The 16,358-nt window shown below is 39.1% G+C and overlaps 1 protein-coding gene across 22 annotated transcripts in view; it reads left to right on the plus strand.

The window, feature by feature from the left end:
* Positions 1-16,358, plus strand: part of LRRC4C (leucine rich repeat containing 4C) — a 1,216,832-nt gene that overhangs the window by 1,152,910 nt on the left and 47,564 nt on the right. Inside the window, exon 1 of one of the 22 annotated variants that reach the window (XM_060303329.2) lies at positions 13,238-13,343. The exons of the other annotated variants lie outside the window; for them this stretch is intronic. The gene's annotated coding sequence lies outside the window, so the exon portion shown is untranslated. Of the gene's footprint in view, positions 1-13,237; positions 13,344-16,358 lie in introns of those variants that run through there. 22 annotated transcript variants of the gene reach the window in all.

Here is a 16,358-nt window from a genome sequence, read left to right on the forward strand (position 1 = left end):
TCTTCCCCCCCTGTTTATTTCACCACACTTTAATTCAAATTCCTAACTAAAGTATAAGTTGCAACTCTTCCTAAAGATAGTACTGTTTTAAGAGGGGTAAGATGATGCAGTGTCAGTCCGCTGCCTGGGAGAAGTTGAGATTGGGGGTGGGGTGATGATAGAAGCCTTTCTTGGGCTCTTGAGTCAAACTTCGTTGGCAATTGCCCACCATTTATGTTAAGCTCTGGAAGTTAGAAAGCATGGTTTTCAGCCCCACTGTTCTTTGTCTTTGGGTAACTAAGTTCAAGGTGGCCCAGACTCGCTTGAGAAAATGGCGATATTGAAGGAGAGCCTTTGTCTCTTAACTTCCCAGCCTCCTTGTCAGGTCCCTTTCCCATCTCCACAAGTCACTCCATGCCTCCTGAAAGTGCCTGTGCCGTGTCCTGTACCTGTCCTCAGCTGGCTATCCACCAGCGTTTTAGCGGATAACAGATTCTTACTGATAGTTTCCCCCGTCAGGTTTTACACCTGTCATGAAATGTGTTTAAAACTCACTTTGCACACCTTATTTACATTTTATTGTGTGAAAGACTCTCTCCTGGGATGAATTAGGATTTGTAATAGAAAGCACTATAAAAAGAAGGCAACCTGTGAGCACAAGCTGTCCTAAAATGAGGACGAGGGGGATAATTCGCTCTTTTATGAAAGGAAAGTGGCAAATCCCTTTATTCTGATTGAAGACTCTTGTCCATGAGATTATATGTCCCCCCTCTAGTAGTGATGCCGTTATCTGACCATGATTGCCCCTTCTCCTGAGATGGGAAAGAAATGGGCCCGAGTGATGCATGTGTGTGTGTGTGTGTGTGTGTGTGTGTGTATGTGTGTGTGTAGGTGTGTGTTTAATGAATCTCTGACATTAGCTGATATCACCCTCTTTCTTAAAATCTAGATTGGATTTCATGGACTCCATCACTCAGTTCTGTTGGAAGTCCAGTGCCCTTTCTTAGACTACCACAAATTCTTGTGGCATCTGCGTTTCTACACACCTTCCGGCTTCCTATTTCTGACCTGTATGATTCCTTCTTACACTCTACTCCTTTTTTGTCCTCTGATTATTTTCTTGTTTCTTTCTGGTATCAATTCAAATATTGACCACAGACCTCTCTTGATTCCCTTTTCCTCCTGCTGCCCCCACTCGGAAGAGAGACAGTTTGGGTAGAGGATTTTATCGGCCCTTAAGGAGTAACAGTAAGAATGAGGCACATTTAAAATCTCAATGTTTAACATTATTCTTTCTAAAGAGCCCCTCAGTTATTTCCACTTATAGGAGCTTCTAGGAGCCAATTTCACTTTGCCACATGCACATTAGCAATTCTTATGGTGCCCTTCTAGTTTATCTTCCAAATCAGGACACTTTTGAGTAGACAACAGACATAAACCAGAACTGTCCAGGGCAACCGGGATGTAATGTTACCCAAAGAGCATAAACATAGCTAAGCACCCAGCTGAGCATCTTATTCTTGCCTCTGACTCTCCTTGCTTGTTACTGATGTGCTCTGGCTGTGACTCAGTTCCTATCTTATTCTTAACTCTAAGCTCTGTCTTCTGTTAATGATCTGTATTATTATTGCCTTTTTCAGAACTCCCAGAACTCAACTCTTGACCCTTCTCAAGGACTTTATCTTGCACTGCGGATACCCCAAATTCCATCCACATTTAGAGTGATCTCCAGCCCCAAGCATATCCATAAGCTCTAACATCTAGCCCCAGACTTCTGATGGAAGAGTAGAGGGTGAGGATTTCGAAGGAACACTACAAAGTAGAGTTGGCCTTTGCTGAGATGCCCATTTTCAAAATGCAAGCACTTCAGAGCATGTTTCTTTTTTCTCTCTTTATCTCCCAACCTTTCAATGAACAAAACAAAAGCTGCACAGAGTTTCTGATTGGTTTTATAATTAGATCATTATCCTAGCTTGATCACGTTGTGGAAGCCACTTTCCAGGCCATAAACTGCAGTGTAGAACTGAAGGTCTTAAAAGAACATACCTGAACAGTGGTGGACCTCCTGATAATTGACTCCGCTCTCCTACCCCCCTTGGTGGCAGGTGGTGTGAGGTGACTGCTTATTACAGGAAGAACATTCTAATCTGCAAGCTCAGCTGTTGGGTACATTTCTGGGACTGTGAGAAAAGAAAACAAAACATTGAATGTCTTTTTTTTTTTCCCCAGACAGAGACTCCATGGTAATTTCATTATTGATAATTACAAAGGGAAAAGCACGCAAATGCAAAAATTAATGTCCAATTTGCCTTTTAATGGCACGAAGCAAATCTGATGGCTTTTGCAATCCAATGAAATGATGGTTTTAAAAGAGAAAAAAACGCCTTGATTAAATTCCTTCTGCCCTTACGCCAGTGTGTGCATCCCTGAGTTTCCCTGATTATTAGCACATTTACAGAGTGCATTTTAAAAATAAAGTAATATTTTAATATACTTTTTCTTCTTGCTATACAGCTAACCTTATTACTAGGAAATAGCATGTCGTGGTTAAAAGCTCGGGTTCTGAAAGCACACCACCTGGGTTTACAGAGCTGCTGTGCTGTCCACTACCTTGGCAAGGATCATAACTCTGTGCCTTATTTTGCTCATCTGTAAAAAGGGGAGTAATAACAGCACTTACCTAGTAACGTTATCAGGATTAAATGAGTTAATACATGTAAAATTCTTAGAATAGTGCATGATAAGTGTTCAGTAAATCTTAGCTACAAATAAAATTGAGAAAACTTTGAAAATACGGAGACAGATAAAAATAAACACATGAACAGAAAAATCACCAGTCCCCCTGGAGCTGAGCACACTTACTATTCGGGATGTGTTCATTTTGGCTATCTTGTGTTTGTGTATCATACTCTAAACATGGCTGTGTATCTTTTTATTTTTAACTAAACATCGTAATTGAGTGCTTTGCTTACAATTAGCATTATTTTCATAATTTGGGGTCTGTATAAAATTATAAAATAAGAACGTTAAAATAATTTATTCTGTGGCATTTAGTTTGTGTAATTATTTTAACTAAGCCTTACTTTGAAAGGATAAAGAGAGGCAGAAATTCGAGTTGCTTTTTTGTAACTTATATGTACCCTGTAAAAACGTATGTAACTTACATGTTTTTCTTTTCTTTTGGATCTTTTGTTTCCTGTGGTGCTGAGGGCAGAGTGGTCTGTGAGATTTATACCTGGAAGTTTAGGCCAGGAGGGATGGGACCTTGCAGGGAAGAGAGGGACCTAGTTTGGGAAGATAGACATAATAATGTCTATCTCACAGTAGAGTTATGAGGATTAAATTAAATAAGATTGGCATGTAATGTGCTTAGCATAATAAGTGTTTAATAAACTGTAATTAGTACTGTTATTATTAATAATTTTTACTTATTGCTCTAGAGAGTATATTTTAAGCACTTCCCAATTAATAGGCAGAAACAAATTTAAACATTGGGTTTGCTTTATTCTGAGTCAGTTAGCTCTTGTAATAAGAGAGAGAGAACACCAAGGTATGGAATTCCCTCACATTAATGAATATTTCAATCACTTGTATTGAATATTTCTTGTCCACCACTTAGAGATATGAGAGAGGAAGGAATTGCCCTATGAGACCATCCAAAGGGTTAAGCAGACCCCGAGTCCTGGGGTGGGCCGTGCTTGGATACCAGTTCTGGGATACCTCTGACTCTGATGGGGCAAAGCTCTGTTTCCCTTCCTTTCCTTTCTTATTGTTCATTTAAGTGCCTCCGTGGCTTTCTCATTGTGCTCCCTATTAAGCTCTCTCTTCATGCTTGGCTAAGAATGGACTAGAAATGGATTTACTAACGATTCAATTACCCACATTATCTTGCTCTGTTGCCATCAAATGAAAGTGAACTAGCCTAGCTCTCAGACAGTCTGTAGCAAGATAATGAGTCCTGTTTCACTTGGCTCTTTGTGACACCAAGATTGCCGTCTACATGGAAAGTTCATCACAAAGCACATTGCCTCTATTGAGCAGGAACCCCACACTGATCTATTTTTCTGTTTATAACTAACCCTATAAACCTGAGGAATAGAGGTGAGCCCAAGAAAAGCTAAATCAGAGAAGTATTTGCAGTATGCCTTATCTTCAAGTGAAGTATAGAATTTTCACCTCAAACTCACTGGAGGGAGAGGAGGAAAAAATCAGAATGACAATTTTTTTCTTGCCTCTGTTCCTCTCCCCCTACTTCTTCTTTTTCTCAATAACTATTATACATTGTATCATGTTTCAAATAGGGCAAAGAAAGGAGAGAAGAAGGACCTTATTTCTATGCTACCCTGGAGAGAAAGTATGATAGTGCAATGACTATGAACCATCTTAGTTTGAGGCACAGAGAACATATTTTTCAGGCTTAACATCACTACAGAGAATCTTAAAAATTATTCAAAAGGTGTTATTATCCAGATTGATATTGTCAGTACTACTGTTCCAGGATATGTAGAGATATAACTACTTGGTCAAATATGTTTGGTACAGGCGAGGTACCATATAGACCCATAGTGGGAATTTTTCTTTTAATGTCCATTTTTATTAGGGATTTTTTTTTTTTTTTTTTTTTTTTTTGGCCACACTGCACATCCTGTGGGATCTTAGTTCCCTGACCAGGGATCGAACCTGGGCCTTGGCAGTGAGAGCACCAAGTCCTAATCACTGAGCCACCAGGATTCGTGGGAATATTAATTCAAGCACATTAATGGCCCTGAGAAAGAAATCCTGCAGTAAAGAAACAGGCTGAACTTTCTTTACTTACATAGGCAAAGCTTATTTCCCTCCCTCCTTCCCTTCCTTCTTTCCTTCCTTTAAAGCAAACTTATTTCTGTGCTGTATGAACCAGCAGATTAGGGACCCTTGCTCTAGGCCTCCTTGCTGTTTCCCATTATCAATCATCAATCCCTGGCCCTGGCAGCCTATTGCTTTGCCATTTAACTTGTGTTTGCTTACTTATATATGCATCCCCTTCCTGAAGATCTCCTGTTAGAGATCTCCTGTTAGACATATCATGAAGACAGAGATGTGAATCAGACAGGAACATACCATTGAGCAGCATATAGTCTAAGGAGACAAGATAAGACATGTACACAATTCAGAAAAAATTCAAGGTGGAAAAGGAGAAATCTCATTTGAGAATTGTAGATAAACGGCTACGGGTATTGCAGGAAAAGGAGAGTTATACCTCTTGCCTTTTTTCTCTCAGTGACTACTAAGAAATTACCAAGGAAAATGAGATAATTATATTTGGCAGGTATGGGCAAGGCTGGAATTATTAAAGGACACATGTTATTTGCTCGGAATAAATAGAGCACTTCGTAAGGTAGCCACTAGACCAGGAGTAAGTTCCCTTTGACATGGTTTCTTTTGAATAGCAGGAGGGCCGTGCCCTTTCCCTCCCTCTCTGCCTCCCTGCCTTTCTCCCTCTCTCCATCCATCCACCTTTCTGACTCTTCTCAACTTTGGGCTGCTCTAATACTTCATGGCTTTTTGTTCTCTCTTTTCTTTTCTGTCTTCTTTCTTTCTCATCCTGTTCTCTTTCACACTTGCTATGTGTGAAATCTATCATCTTACTGTGGTAAATATATCATCTTATTTACTCCTCAGAATAACACTGTGAGGTTGCTACTCTAATTATATGTTTTCTTAAAGGAGGGAAGCTGAGGCTACACAAGGGGGAGTGGCAGAGCAGATCTCAAACCTAAGTCCCTCTGACTGAAGTGTGTGCTGAAGCACAGAACCCTTCTTCCTACCTCAGGTAGCATCCTTGGACTTGCAGTGCTTCTGGGGGTCACAATCAGAGACAACATGCCACCCATCTCTGACCTAACTCCAAACACACATACACGTATCACACAAACACTTATATGCTCTAGCAAACACACACACACACACACAAACACACACACACACACACACACACACATAAACACTACTAGACAGTCATGAAATTCAGCAAAAGAAACCACCACTTGTTGGTTAGCAAATGTGCCGTGACAGACACAAAAGGAAGAACTGCTCTTAGTAAGAGTTGAGGAAAGAGGAAATCAACAGGAGGATGAGACAAAATTGGGGGCTGGCTGTATTGCTAAAGGAAGTCATCCCCAGAAGTGTGCTCTTTTATGTCTTCCCTTAATTCTCTTGATGTGGTTCATGACACATAGAATAGACTTCTGGTTATGCTGCCAGAATCCCTCCCATCCAACATGTGCTCCCTCTTACTTTAGGGTCTCAAGGGGGAAAACACAGGGTAGGAGGAGGTTTTTAAAGATGCATTTCTGCTCTAAACTAAAAGTGGAAATTGCTGAGCAAATCATCATATTAGGTTATTCATTGTTATGTTTTTAATAAAAATAAAAAAATATTTCTTTCAATTTTCCCATATATGCAAAGGTGACTAGGTTTGTATTATAATACTTGATTTTTAGTGTCTTTTTTTTTAATCTTTAAGAACTAATGCCTTGGTTGGTTTGATAATTATGTTATTTGGACCATAAATATAAAGTCAGATTTTAGCAGTCAAGTTTTAGAAATCAAATTCACTTTTACTTTAATCACTGCTTTAATAGTTTTTTTTTTAAAGATATGATGTAATTGAAAATGGTGTGGTGTAATTATCTATTTAATTAGTTACAGTTCATTTTCAAGGCGTCATTCTTGTGGAAAATGCATCAAATAACAGTTGGCTGAGGGATTGTGATACATCTATCTATCTATCTATTATCTGTCTATCTGTATTATGTTCATACACAAACACACACACACACACACAAGACAGAGATTTTCAACATTGTTACTAGACAGATGTAGCCAAAAAGATCAAATTAGACTTTCCCATTCTGCTCCTTTCTTTACTTATAACACCTTGAACTTCAAATTCTGGGGCTTTATGTTCTGGTTTTACCTGGTGAGACCTTGGAGTCCTGTCTTCTCTCTGCTGCTGGTGTACTATGTTCATTCAATGATCATGTAACTGACATCTCAGGGCACCTGCTGGGTGCACAGGTCTGGATCTTTGTGCCTGTGGCCCTGTCCTTAAGGAACACTTAGTCTCCAGGGAGAAGCAGACAACTTAAGCAGGTGCTTATAGTACAGTGTGATAACTTACAAGCAAGGTAGGTCAAGAGTCTCATATTGTTTGAACACTTTCTTCCAGGTCAGCTACTTTGTCAGGTATTTTACAAAGGTTACTTAATTTAATGGTCACTATGGCTGTAAGTGGTAAATACTATTTTTACCTTATTGATGTGAAAACTAAACCTTAAAGAATTTATGTGAATCATTGAGGCCTCAACAGGAAACTCAACAGCTGGCACAGTCAGATTAGTAGAATTCAAATAAGGTTTAAGAAAAGGTTGTTTTTCAAAGGTGGAGGTGGTTTGGTAAACCACAAGCGTTGTGGAATAAGTACCCTGGGGATAGTAGGAGAAGAGCTAGGAGGGAGAGGTTACTGGCAGCCAGAAGGAGAGAGCCTTGCAGAGAAGGTCATTTAAAGAGCAATGGCATTTGTTCGAAGGTTACAGAGAACCCAGCTGACCCCACAGGGAGGGAACCAGGGAAATATATAGCCTGCCTGCACACTCCACCCTTCCTCCAGTCTCCTACAGGTGTCTCCTATTGGATGAAGCCCATCCAAATCTAGAAGGCAAAGGAACCCACTCATTCTGAGTGTGAGCCCTTCTCCTACTAGGTTGGGGAGTGGATCTGGAGGAGCAAACATAAAACACATGGGACATTTGATATTTGCAGAAGGCCATACAGAAGTTTAAGAACGAAATAATCCATCAAGCCCAGGTATATCCTATAACTTGTCTAACTTACCTTTACCTTCAGTAGCAAATGAATATGTCTGCACGTTTTGGTTCCCAGCAGCTGCAGTTCTGCCACATTCACTGGCATTATGCACCTTTGTTTCTTTCTAATCTCTCCTTTGAGTCACCTCTGGTATTCTCTCTTCTGCTAATTATTTCAGAACTGTTCATTCATCTACCTTTTTAAAATATCCAGCTTAGGTGGGCAGGATTGGCACAACCTATCCATCTGGCAGTGTGTTTATCAAGGAATGAATTAGCATTTCCATGTTCTTTGGAAGCTCACTTATTCCTCTCTGGTCTTTTCCTGCCAGTGGGGAACCCAGCCTCCATATGGCAGTAAGATGACTTGATGACCTATTTCACTCATACTGTTTGTGATGTCAGTAATAAAATACTGACTAATAGACATACAGAACTTTATATTCTTATCAGGGTTTTAACATTCATGATAGCATTCATTTCTAATAACCCCTTTGCAAGCTTGGCAAGTCATATGAATCTCCTACTGCTTTAGATTTACCAAAACTGAAATCGTTATTCAAATATCTAAACAGTCAATGCAATTCAACAACCATCTATAAAGCACCTACTATGTGTCTGGCTCAATTCTAGGTATAAACACTTAGAGTACATCAGTGGGGGGAAATAGAGATGAGATCTCTGTTCTTGTCAAGTGAGGGAAGATGGGGAAAACAAACAATACACAGGAAAAACAAATTATAGAGTTTGGTTGCGTGAGATGAATGCTATATAAAAAGAAAAAGTGGAGCCAGTAAGGGAGAATAGAGATGGGGAAAGATAAAGTGAAATTCTGAACAACTTGCTTAGGGAGGACCTTATGAGAGAGTGACATTTAATAATTATTTCTTATTTCTTATTTATTTATTTATTTGTCTGCGCTGGGTCTTAGTTGCGGCACATGGGATTTTCGTTGCAGCATGTGGGATCTTTTTAGTTGTGGCATGTGGACTCTTAGTTGCAGCATGCAGGATCTAGTTCCCTGACCAGGGATCGAACCCAGGCCCCCTGCATTGGGAGCACAAAGTCTTAACCACCGGACCACCAGGGAAGTCCCTGAGAAAGTGACATTTAAGCAAAGACCAGAAAGAGGTGAGGAAATGAACTCCATGGATTTGGGAGAAGATGGTTCCAAACAGAGAGAATGGGCAGGGCCATGCCTGGTTTATTCAGGGAGTACCAAGGAGTCTGGTGGGACTGGAAAGGAAATTGTGTGTGTGTGGGGAGAAGTTGTAATTAAAGACAAGGAAGTCACGATACAGTGATGGCATGAAACCTTTCAGGCCATTGGAGGGACTATGTTTTTTTACCTTAAGTGCGATGGGCAGCCAGTGGTGGGTTTTGATTAGAGAACATCCTGACTTGGCTTATATTTTAAGTAGGTATCCTCGTTGTTTTGTTGAGAATAGACTATAGCAGGACAGACGTAGAAACTGGAGACATACTAAATCATATAGGATATGTTATAAAAAGAGCAATTTTAAAAGTCGAAGGAAAGAATCAAGGTAAGAGGTAAAGCTGTCTTTTAAAACCCAATCTAATCATGTTATGCCACTGCTTGAATAGCATGCTTGGCTCCCTTTAACTATCTCTCAATCATTGATTTATTCCTTCATCTAATTATTTTAAAATGCTCCTAAATAGCTACCATGTGCCAGACACTGTCCTAGGTGCTGGTGATGAAACAGTGAAGGAAACACATTGTCTCTGTGCTTGGTGAGCCTACATTATAACAGGGAAGACAATGCTAAAGTATTCAGGTTCCTTCACTATGTAATACCACTCAGCTGAACGTCTCCATCCTTCATGTGTTGTCTTACTACAACACTTGATGTTCTCAAAACATGCCAAACCCACTCTTTAAAACTAGGCAAATTTGGTCATACTCTTCTTACCTGAAATACCCTTGCCTCGCTCCCATCCTCTTTTTCCACCAGGGAACATCTCATTCTCCCTCAAGCTCTCCAAACAACGTATTTATCCTGCTGACACAGCTCATGTGTCTTACCAATGTGAGCTGTAAATGTGAGGGTCTCCTGTAGTACATTGGGAGCTTCTGAAGGACAAAGCTTCTAGATTCATCACCCTTATAGCCCCAGAATCTAGCTCAGCGCAGGGCACAGAGTAGCTGAACTCATGTGTATCATGGTGACAGGATGAGGTGCTTTGGGAGTTGAAAATAAATTAAATGACTAAGGGATGTGTTGGGGAAACAAGAAAGAAACATATAAAACAATTAGAGAGCAGAAGACAGTATGTAATCAAGTGGTGAAATGCTGCAAACTGTGAATCTATAGGGAGGAGACCATGTGTTCTGGAAGCTTTAAGCGAGGCTGTGGCGCTTTGGGATTGACTAGTTTTCTGAAGCTCATCAAGGACAAGCCTTTGCATTTACTATGTCTGTAGTAACACTGAAGGGTCAGGATCTGGATGTCCAGATGGTGAGACAATGCTATCACTCTGGAGATGAAGAGGTTGGTCTCAAGTTCGAGGCTGCCTTGAGACAGTCTCCAGCATCCCCTGAAAGACGAGACTCTGACTTTGAATTGTTTCCCTCTGTGGCCTGTTAGCCTGGGTTTGGACCACGTTTTGTTGGGGTAGGTGAATTCAGCTGTGACTTTGACTAAGTGGAGGATTTCCCAGAAATAAGTAGGACATGACCTCTGGTGTTCCCTGTTCCCTGGGAAGCGTGGATGTTAAGAAAGCAAAGTGACCCTTTCCTTCTTCCAATTTTTCTGTGAACTTTGAAATTATTTCTAACATCGAGACAACTTTCTGCATTTTCATGTAATGGCAAATTTCGTCGCTGACGTTAAATCTTTTGCTTTGTGGGTGAGCGGTATCATGTGTTTGACACAATCACATATATTATTTGATGGGGTTTGTGCTCAAAGTGGGCAAGAGGTAATGCTTTGAAAGATGATAAACTGAGATGGTAAACTATGTTACCTGGAAATAGTAGGGACTAGATACATTCACGAAATCTCTCCTTCTAACTCTACTATATGATTAATCTATCCATCTCACTTTTTACGTAATTACTGCAGCAAGTTATAATGAAAGGAAAGGAGGCCTGAGGTTGAAAATTGTAGATTTAGTAGCACCCCTATCGCAAAGTAGCTCTGTGACTTTAATGAGAGCATCTGACCTCAGTTCCTTCTGCTCTGAAATGGAAATATTACTTATAATGACTTGGCCTGTCCACTGGGAGAATCAAGTAAGCTAATGAGTAGGAAAATACTTTATAAACTATAATGCAATAAAAAAAACCCATTGGTTATTGTTATGACTCTTGCACTTTTTCCTTGGTCTCTGTGAGCAGCATTGTTATATGGTCAAATACTAGGCTGCAATTATGGTTATAGCATAGGAAGAAAATTTTAAAAACACACATGGGGCTTTTCTATGGCTGCTTTATAAATATGGTTTCATGCAGAAAAAAATTAAAAATATCATACACACACACACATACACATGTCTGCTGGCAACAGCACCTCCTTCAGATTCATCATGAATTGTAGATGTCCTTAGCTTCTAACAGGCTTGGGTGACAATTTTGAGAATGGATATCTCATGTTGCTAGAGGATTCTAAAATTATATATTTGGGGATTAAACAACAACCCTGGGGATATGGCTTCTACAAGTGAAAGTGATTCCTGATCTTCAATTTCATTTAAATCAATGAACCCTAAGTTAGTAGTCAAGGCCAACAGAAGAAAAACAGGTTTACATTGCGAGCCTGCAGTATTTCATTCATGTGTGAGCTAAAGAATGGATTTTAGGTTTGTATACCTCACAGACTATACAACATCAATCTTGTCGGTGGATTCTTTGGCCAGAGAACTCTTAAAATAATAAAGTCAACGTTTACTGCATTTTTACTGTGTGTCACACAGTGGGCTAACAGCTTGCAAACATCATCTGTTAGTTTTCCTGTCACCACTTTAGGGGAGGTACTATTGTCCCTCATTTTTGTGGTGGGAGGGGTTGAGAAAACTGAGGCTTAGAAAAGAAAGTAACTTGTACAAGGTCATGTCGTTTGTGAGTAAGGGAGCCTGAACTTTGACTAGGGTTCTCTGACCCCATGACCCATGCTTTTAACTACATTACCTTACTGCCTCCCAAATGAAAGATGTATATGTATGGCCGAGTCACTCTGCTGTGCACCTGAAACTATTACAACATTGTTAATCGGCTATACACCAGTATAAAATAAAAAGTTAAAAAAATAACAAATGAAAGAGAGGTAACATATTTTACCAATGTAGGTATCCATTAATACTTTGGTTTAGAAATACCTGTGATCAAATTTCCCATTATCAACAATTGACCCAATCCATGACACATGTATGGAGCAGATAGCAGAAAATATTTTCTATTTTGACCATGTTTCCCCTTTAAAGGATCCTTTGCTTTTCTCCTTTTCCTATGGAATGCACTGATGTTCTATAAGTATAAACATCTTGGCACCAAGTAAGGTCCACTGAGGTTTTGGTTCAATAATAATCTATAGACCTTAATAGAGAGATAATAATTAATAATAATAATTAATAATAATTAATCATACTCCTGATAAAGGTTGGGCTTAAAGGATGCTTAGAGTAGTAAAAAGCAAACAAATAAGCAAACACAACAACTAGCAATGAATGATTGAAGATGTTCTTGTTCATTGTCCTTAAGGCTTGATCAATGTTTCTCTTCCATTCCACCTTTCATTAATTTATTGCATGTATATTAAACATCAGCTCTCTGCCAGACACTCTCCTAGAACCAGGGGATACAGCAGATAACCAGATATGTAAGATCTCTGTCCCTGGTGGGGTTTGCATTCTAGTGTTGAAAATAGGCAATAACAGTAAACAAATAAATGATTAGAGTTGTGACACGTGCAACAAAGGCCAATATAGTATATTCATTTCCTAGGGCTACCGTAACAAACTACCACTGGGTGGTTTAAAACAGTAGAAATTGATTGTCTCACAATAAATGGAAGCTGAAAGTTCTAGAGGCTAGAAGTCTGAAGTCATGGGACAGGCAGGGTCACGCTCTCTTTGTTCATTGTAGGGAAGAATCCTTCCTCACCTCCTTCAGCCTCTAGTGTTTCGTGGGATCCTTGGTGTTCCTTGGCTTATGCATCAGTCCAGCCACATGGCCCTCTTCTCCCTATGCATCTTCACATAATCTTCCCTCTGGGCATGTCTGTCTCCATCCAAATTTCCCCTTTCACAAGGATATAGCAGTCATTTCAGATGAGAGCCCACTCTATGACCTCATTTTATTTTTATATTTAATTTAATTTTAATTTTATTTTATTATTTTATTTTTGGCCATGCAGCATGGCTTGTGGGATCTTAGTTCCCCAACCAGGGATGGAGCCCGTACCCTCTGCAGTGAAAGTGCGGAGTCCCAACCACTGGACTGCCAGGGAATTCCCAGTGACCTCATTTTGATGACCTCTGAGAAGACTCTATTTCCAAGTAAGGTTTCCTTTTAGTTTTCTTTCTCTATTTCTGTTTTTTTTTTGTGTGTGTGTGGCCACACCACTCTGCATGCAGGATGCTAGATCTTAGTTCCCTCACCAGGGATCCAACCTGCGCCCTCTGCAGTGGAAGCACAGAGTCTTAACCACTGGACCACCAGGGAAGTCCCTCCTTTCCCCATTTCTAGGAAGTCATTTCCATACTCTTAAAGGTCCCATTCTTTAACATACATGTGACATAAAAATATCAGTAACACATGAAAGTAACTATTAATAGGTGTTTATCATGTGTCAAGCACAATGTAAACCATTTTAAAGCATTGCCTCATTTAATTAGTAAGTCTAGAAAAAACAGCACCCTAACCACAAGTCTCTAGATGATTCAAGTTATTACTAGAATTTTATACATGTTTTTATCTGCTTCTCCAGTTCTAATATCTTAATCTTTTAAAGCCAAGTTTAATGCTGAACTTCTGAGTGACTTTATTTCATGCATTAAGTAAATGATATCAGAATGAAGAAAGAACAAAAAGAAATCAGTTTCTGATTGTTTGATTGTCTGTTAAAATAATTACTGAACTCTACCAAACAACATAAAAATCAGTTCCTAAAGTAATCCTAGAATAACTTTTTCATTTTCACTCTTTCATTTCACTATTTTATGCATAGCAGATAGAAGCTACTATATGTAAAATAGATAAACAGCAAGGTCCTATTGTATAACACAGAAAACTATATTCCATATCTTGGAATAAACTATACTGGAAAAGAATATGACTGATTTTATATATATATATATATAAAACTGAATCACTTTGCTATACAACAGAAACCAGCACAACATTGTTAATCAACTGTACTTCAATTTAAAAAAAACCTTTTTCAGAAGTTTTTTGTTTTTACTAGCTTTTACAAATAGTCTGTTATTTTTATTATTTTTAGGTATAATTATATCTTTTTTAATATCTTTATTGGAGTATAACTGCTTTACAATGTTGTGTTAGTTTCTGCTGTACAGCAAAGTGAATCAGCTCTATGTATACATATATCCCCATATCCCCTCCCTCTTGAGCCTCCCTCCCTATCCCACCCCTCTAGGTGGTCACAAAGCACCTAGCTGATCTCCCTGTGCTATGCAGCAGCTTCCCACTAGCCATCCATTTTACATTTGTTAGTGTATATATGTATTAGGTATTGTTAGATGTCTTAATTGAAAAGCCTTCCCCAAAATAAGCTTTGAGGAGCAAATATAAATGTAAATGTTCTGGATAAAGGGAGCCTTGATCCACTTTCTCACTATATATTATATGCCTCCTTGACCTTGGAAAAAGTTCATTAGCATGTAAAAGGCTCTGAGAAGTCCCACAAGAAAGGAGTCTGCTTTACTTTAACACATAGTACCCCAAAAGTTCGTAACCACAGACATCCTCTTTAGATTATATCTAGTCCATTGTGAACAAAAACACTCTCATTTTATTTCTTGCTCGTGTGTTGGGAAGATAAAGTGAGCCTGAAAATTCCAGAGGCAGAAGTGTACATTCTCTGGTCAACTCCCACTTGGTAGCCAGTTAGAATATCTCTTTTCCCATACGTGAATTTCTAATTTCTTAACACCAGAAAGTCCTTACAGTAGACCTTGGAATTCTCATGGCATCTCTCTAACCTTGGAGACATTAGCACAGCTTTTGTTGCACCCCAGAGATATCTCTGGAATGTCCTCTTATCTCACTTTTTCCTCCATCCTCTTTTCCTTTCCTCCCTAGTTTTTTCTACTTTTTCTTTTCTCTTCCTCTCTTAATGTAGCTTCACTGTGAGGCATATGCCCCTTTCGTTCTCCGTGCAATGAGTAGCTTACTTTCATTGAAGATATAATTTTGAGTCTTCAATTTAAAATAGGCACCGCAGATGTTTTCACTGAGTGAGCCCTTTGAAGCATCTCCTTGCGTGCACGAGGTGCTTTGCTTTTGTATTCACCCCTGGAACAGAGTGAGCAACCAAATTAATGTGCAGCTATGACTGCACTGGAACAAAGCAGGGATTGTGTGATGACTCATTGGGTGCACTGTTTTTACTCCCTTTGAACAATTCCTGTGTGTGTATTGGGTTAGAGGAGGATATACACAAATATTCATAAGCAGAAGCCCACTCACACTTAACCGCCCCTTACAGGTAGAGTTTTAGCAATATTATCGTGCACAGTCAAAATGGGACTCTGTTCAAGAATACCTCCCATGCAAACTTTTCTGGCATCACTGTATGTATATTACTGCAAAGCCAGGCTAGCATTAGCAGCTTATCCTTTTACACAAAAGGAATTAAATGTGTCTCATAACTGAAGTCTAGCATATGCTTGTGTCTCCAAAGGGAAGGACAATTAGAAACTTCCCAAATTAACATTCTAATAATATAGCCGTAATCAATGCTAGTCAGGGGTTTGTTTGAAACAAAATAACCTGCTTTTATATATAATTAGTGTCCATAAAGGAAATGGTCCGAGGTGTGAATTTTATCAGTGATGTTGCAGTCTGCATCTTTTTTTTTTTTTTTTTTTGTGGGAGAGTAGAGTTGGTCAAGAGGTAAAGGGTGAGATTCACAGTAGATAACAGACTATAACTCTTTACAACGGAAAAATAAACTTGTTGCAATTGACAACCGTGTGTTCGTTTTTTCCCAGATAAACATGCACATCGAGCAGGCTTCATCAAATCAAAGTATTACATGGCAAATGTAGGCAAACATATGTTTACTATTATACACATACTTTCATATACCTACTAAAATACAAAATGTGCACACCTCAATGGTGAAAATGGTCATTAAATAAATTTATCTCAGGTAATCTTCATACCTTAAGATTGAGTCTCCCCTCTTCTCAAATATTTATACATTAAAACTCTATCTTGTATAAGAATTGATCCCCTAGGCAGAGTTCTAACATAGTGTATATTATTTTACTATCTTGTATCCTCTCCTGTGCCTGAATTTCCCTTTTGTATAATAATATTGAAACTGT

Source organism: Globicephala melas, chromosome 8 (assembly GCF_963455315.2).
Source record: "Globicephala melas chromosome 8, mGloMel1.2, whole genome shotgun sequence".
Taxonomy (NCBI): Eukaryota; Metazoa; Chordata; class Mammalia; order Artiodactyla; family Delphinidae; genus Globicephala; species Globicephala melas.